This window comes from Macaca thibetana, chromosome 5 (genome assembly GCF_024542745.1).
Source record: "Macaca thibetana thibetana isolate TM-01 chromosome 5, ASM2454274v1, whole genome shotgun sequence".
Taxonomy (NCBI): Eukaryota; Metazoa; Chordata; class Mammalia; order Primates; family Cercopithecidae; genus Macaca; species Macaca thibetana.
In genome coordinates this window covers 2,170,897-2,177,235 of record NC_065582.1, presented here as the reverse complement: position 1 = coordinate 2,177,235, position 6,339 = coordinate 2,170,897, and the positions used below count along the sequence as shown (strand labels likewise).

Sequence of the window (6,339 nt, the reverse complement as noted above, 5' to 3'; positions counted from 1 at the left end):
CCTGGCAGCGGAGGTGGGGCAGTGCCATCCAGTCTCAATGTCAGCCGGCTTCGTCTGGCACCTTCATCCCATGTACATGCTCATATTAATCTGCCGTCTAACAAAGATCTGGAAAAGCCTAGTATCTTCCCATATTAAAGCCAGATCATTAAAGAAATACCTCTTGAGATTGTATAGAAGGGCAAGAAGATAATAGTTAATTTCTAAACCAAATTGGTTTCATAGAAATTCTGCCTTTGGCTGATCGCTTCACTTTAGTAGAACAAAACAATAAATTTTTATCCCTTTTCACTGAAATCCTTGGTTATCTCTGCATCAGGGAAGAAAATAATCTCTTCTATTAAGATTAATATTGTTACAGGAATATTATTATGATGATTATTATCATAAATTCACCTCTATCGTTGCTTTCTTGCTTGTTTGGTTTGCTTCTTTCTTCTTTGAACACACCATACCTGAGGAAGCAGAATCACAGGCTGATGATATCAAACTACTCTGTTTGGCTTAATGTAATTATGGACTAGTTGTGAATAAAAATATGTACTGACCTCTTATTATGTGACTAGCACTAGGTTAGGTAAATAATTTTTTTCTTTTACCCAATGGGTAAATGGTCTCTTCCCACAAAGAGTCCTATGACTAGGTTGGGTAGGAAAGCCATAGCCATGAAACAATTAATGGATGGAAGGGTGCTCTAGTGCAGAGTCGTTTGTACTGAAAGAATCAGAGAGGCTTCACAGAAAGACTGGAACTTGAGGTGAGTCAGGACGTTTCATAAAAGATGGATAACTAGCAGAAGAAGGAGGAGCTGGCTTGGCACCAAGCCTAATGTATGAAAGAACATGGTTTGTAATATAGGAAAGCACAATCTATCTGTAATACACACATACTTAAATATTTAAAATTGACTCAACAAGTTAAAGACCAGGCTTTGCCAAAAGTAGACACTAATGTTCCTATGGTTTGGTCTTTCAAAGAGTAGATTCTTTGAAGTATTTCAAATTGTATTACCCACTGATGGAGTTTAAGAAGAAAGGGAAAGAAAACCAGTGCAAATCAATTCCTGCTGACAACAACACTTACACATCGCTCTTTGGGAGTAACTGTTTTCCAAGGTGTAATTAGGATCTTTTGTCCATTCTACATAAGATATGATAACATCACAAATACAAAAATGCAGTGGATTTTATATTTTAAAATATAAATAATGAATTAGATGTCGTGATGGCCAACTGCTTAGTTGATTTTACCACTCATGGCTACATGACAGGGCTCACAAGGGCAAGAGCCATTAACAAGGGTAATTCCCTCCTGTGCCTCTCTCCTCTTCCACAGACCCTGGCCTGTAATAGGTGCCATTCCAGGCCTAAGTGCTGAATGAATAAATAAATGAATGAATGGTAGATGTGGCTTCTGATAATAAGGAAATTCAAACTACTGCATGCTCTTTACCCAAAATGACTGTGTGGAAAGAAAAGAAATACTGCTTCTATTGAGATGTTCCTTCATCAAAGGAGGTCATATGAGAAGTTTGGGAGAAGAAGGGAGAATGACAGTAACAACAGGGGATTGCTCTTCGTCTCTAATGCTAAGGATCAAAGACCTTTCTCCTGTTTGAGGCTGACTGCATTTGCATTGTACACTTTTAGATGATGAATAATTAGACGTTTTGTGTGTATTTATGATTGGGGGTTAAATTTTAGGCTGTGAATCCTGATATCAAAATTTAGAAGCACTGACCTCTACTTATTCATGTATTGGTAACAAAAAGAACTTTCCAAAGTTCTCCAAATTTGGTATCACCTTAGAAGAGATAATCTCATTTTACACTTGAATAACCCAGTATTTCATTAAGCACTTAGTATGTACGGGGTTCAGTTAGCTATTGTTCGATAATCCAATAGATGTTGATTTTTGGGACTTACCTTGGGGGAGATAATTCAGAGACAGGACAGGACAAGCAAATATTAAAGACTTAATTAACTAGACAGTGTAACGCATATATAATGAGTACCATATAAGTCAATTAAATAGCATTGTAGGACTTAAGAAAAGTAAGAATCACTACTAATGGAATATTCTTGGATGACTTCATGGAGAAAAAAACAATTGTGCCTTCGACGAAGGGTGAGATTTAGAATGATGAAGAAATTCGAGTGCGTTTCAGGAATTCATTCATAGCATGAAGAGAATTACCAACGGCCACGACACGTTTCGAGAAAAATGCAGACTCACTTTGCTAAGGGTGGCTGTTCCTATGGGAGTGGGGAAGTTGATAGGGAAATTACAGTTTCATTCAGCATGTCGAGAGCCTTAAATGACAGCCTAGGCTTTTAAGACAATTCCGTAAGCTGTGATAGGTGATGTGATAAAAGGAGTCATTTTAAGACCATTTATCTAATGTGTATACTAGTGTGCAAGGTACATTTAAGGTGGGACGTACTAGAGGCAGGAAACCAAGAAGCTAGGAGCCAAGCACAGGACATTAACAGCCACAGCTCCAGTGATAGCAACAGGACTGGAAAAGAAAGAATGGAAGAGTGACAGTTCAAAAGAGAGATCAGACCGGGCGCGGTGGCTCACGCCTGTAATCCCAGCACTTTGGGAGGCCGAGGCGGGGGGATCACTAGGTCAGGAGATCGAGACCACCTTGGCCAACATGGTGAAATCCCATCTCTACTAAAATGCAAAAAATTAGCCTGACGTGGTGGTGCGTGCCTATAATCCCAGCTACTTGGGAGGCTGAGGCAGGGGAATCGCTTGAACCCGGGAGGTGGAGGTTGCAGTGAGCTGAGATCTCACTAGTATACTCCAGCCTGGCTACAGAGCAAGACTCCATTGGAAAAAAAAAAAAAAAAGAGTGACAGTTTAAAAGAGAGATCAGGCCATGCACGGTGGCTCATGCCTGTAATCCCAGCACTTTTGGGAGGCCAAGGCAGGTGGATCACTTGGGATCAGGAGTTCAAAACCAACCTGGTCAACATGGTGAAACCCTGTCTCTACTAAAATACAAAAATTAGCCAAGCATGGTGGCACACACCTGTAATCCCAGCTACTCAGGAGGCTGTGGCAAGAGGATCGTTTGAACCCAGGATGTGGAGGTTGCAGTGAGCCAAGATCACGCCACTGTACTCTAGCCTGGGCAACAGAGTGAGACTCAAAAAAAAACAAGAAAAGAAAAAGAAAATCACTAGCACTTTTTGACCAGTTGGACTTGAAGGGAGGTTCTAAAGGTCATTTAAACCAAAACAACTCCAAAAATGAGCCCAGAAATAAAGTCAATTCATGTACATCTCAAAGAGTTGTACCAGTTGACCACTAAGGCCTTGAACAAACTAAGTTCCACTCCCTGTGTCTGTACAAATTATGCTCCTCTGTCTCCCCTTTGCCTATCCAATTACGGCTGTGTATTAAGATCTATTTCAAATCTCTCCACTCCTTGGAAAACTGCATGATTTACTCCCTGTTATGTGCGAGATCCTCCTTGGGCTCCTGATACATTCACTTCTCTTCCACATAATCAGGTGTGTCATTGCATCCTCTTGTATGCTACAGTAATTCTTTTCCCTATCAATCCCTCCACCCTCACTACTTTCTACTCTATCTTACAAAAGCTAGCACTGAATTAAATATTAACTGGTAAAAAACACAAACCTATAGCTAGAGGTAACAAATCTTAATAAATGCATCTCTTTTACTAGACCACTAGAGATTTTAATACCCGAAGGATACAGGGAAGCCTATTGGCACTGAATATTCAAAACTTTAAATAAGCTCTTTTGAAACTTGAAGCTGAAAGTCTTTCTAGATATCCAAGTATTATCTATGGAAATAAAACAAGAAGCCCTGGAAAAGTGTGGCAAGCACCTTCCATTGCTACATGAACAATTAAGAAGCCTATTCTAAGAGGCACAATGGAGCTCACCATTTCCTATGTCATACAAGGGGAAATAATTCAGTGATGTCTTTGTGCTGCTCAGAAAATCACACAGAGTCACTTTCTGCTTTTTAGTTTGCTCTTTGACCCTGTGTAAAAAGTTGCCACAGAAATTGCTTTGTGCTCAGCAAAAACCCAACCTGTTCAATTCCAGTGACTGGAATCATCGAAGGTCAAAATGTAAAACTCACCTGCTGGGCCACATTTTCACGATTCAGAGGGTTCTTCTGCACTCAGCATTTATATGTTGCTTTCTTTCTGTGGAAAGTGTATTCCATTTTCAAAAGACCTAGCCATGATTAACTTGTACTTGGTTAACAAACATGTATTCAAAGTCATTTGGGTTCTGAGCACAGTATTAAGGGATTTGGAAAAGAGAAGGTTAAAAAAAATTGTATACAGAGATGTCAACTTAAAATCCTGAAATAGCAACAAATATACCAACCTTGACATTGTAGTTTATAAGCCCATTTTAGAAAAACAAACATATTGCACAGAGAAAAACAACAGAAATGATGATCCATAAAATAACATGTATTTTAAATTAAGCAAACTAGAACATCATGAAAATTTCATCGTATGGACTTTAAGAACAGGAATGCAATCAGTATTGAAAAAAGGTCAAAAGAAAATAGAAATCTAAAGGTTCATTGAAAGCATAGAGCAGAAAATTCTCTGAAAATGTTTTCTCTAAATCTAAAATTATAAATTTCATCAAATTTGAAATTTGGGTAATAAAAATGGACTATTCAATGATAACATTTTCAAAATACTTTATAATGCCTTATTTATATTACATCTTTGTTCTTAAGTAACATGACAAATATTTTTTTAAATATACAGTTATAATAAATTAATGGCAAAAAGTAGGAATATTTTCATAGTTATGTCATAACTTATTGTCATAAGTTAAGTGGCCTCAGACTGCTGGGCCTTTTACATGTCAATTTCTAACATTTTGTCCACTCATAGTATTTTACATTTAATTTGCCATTCACTGTAGCCTACTAAGAACTAAATAGTGCAAAGGAAAATCATGTTGTTAAATCAATTACACGAACTTTTAAGACAAATTTGCAGTCAATAGGCTTTTTTCTGAGAGCCTGTGGGAGGTTCTGTGAGTCCTCTATAGTTTCTATCTGTCCATTACTATGTGTCCAATGCCTACCACATCATTGGCAACCAATTTAATTGATAACACAGTGATAAAGAAAGAAAGCATACATATTTGTGACTTTTTTCCTATATTATTTGAAATCTTCAATTTATGTTTAAGTCTATGTCTGCTTGGAATAGATTAAACTTCCAAAAGTTTGAATACCAAAGTAACTGAGGTGCTAGCTATCAGGTGCATTTTTGATATTTCACGTTAAAATTAAACAAATTTTCTTTGTACATGTCTTTTCATTGGAAAAAAATATATTGTGGGATGACAAAGATGTTTTGTTCCGGTATCAAATTATCTTTCTTTGTCTTTATTTGAACTATAGATGTGTACAGCAAATTCAACTTTGAATAAAAAATGTGATGTTCTCTTTTGCCTCGCTAAGTATTAGTAGCAAATATTCACGTCAATAGCTAATATTTTCATGCATCAAACATAAATTAGAAAGAAATAGTGTTCAGTATAATCAACAGGTTCACAGACAAAAACAGAAAGAAAAGAATGGTAGTTGATTTTACCCATGTCTGGAAAGACAACAGCATGTTCTGGAAAGCTCTCTGATGGGAAGTGAGCGGGGCAGAAGTGCAGGAGAGCTGGGAAACAGGTTGCAATATACTGTGAGATCCTTTAGTTTGTGAAACACAAAGGCTCAGATTGCAGGGAAGATATTAAGCTTCACATATTTCATTTGAAGTGTTTTTACATTTACCGTGTGTGGTAAAATGGCCACAGCATTTCAGGGCAAATGTCCTTGACGTGAATGGGAGTCCCAGTGTTGGGTGCCACTCCACCTCCGACACACACTGTATTTGTTTCTGAAGAATCGTGCTTGTGAGGAGGTACAGGACACACAACCTAGCATGGCCCAGGGAAGCCGACTTTATCATATGTATGTATGTGTGTATATATATATATGAATAATATAAATGAATACTCACCTCCCCTAATGTGTTCTAAGCTAGAATTTTCATATGAAGCAAAATCTCATGGGATGTCACTTGAAAGGAAAACATGTTTTATGAAATCAAGATCTCTAGAAAAAAAGTAAATAGGTATCATTAAAATTGTTCCAGTGATTTTTTTTCAAAATGATCAGATATACCATTTCGTAACATCCCCAGAAGTTAAACTATTAGAGGATTTCCTGAAAAATGATTAAATGCTACCCACTTCACCAAGGATATACATATCTTACACTTTCAATCAATCTTACATGTTTTTATTAACAACTCATAAT

At 37.3% G+C, this 6,339-nt stretch overlaps 1 long non-coding RNA gene across 1 annotated transcript; it reads right to left on the bottom strand.

Annotated features, from left to right (window-relative positions):
- Positions 1 to 393: 393 nt before the first annotated feature.
- On the bottom strand, positions 394 to 6,131 carry LOC126954482 (uncharacterized). Its single transcript, XR_007725611.1, has 3 exons — positions 6,041 to 6,131; positions 4,129 to 4,195; positions 394 to 455 (listed from the first exon to the last, which is right to left on the bottom strand). It is a non-coding gene; the product is annotated as an uncharacterized LOC126954482 (long non-coding RNA).
- Between the last annotated feature and the right edge of the window lie 208 nt (positions 6,132 to 6,339).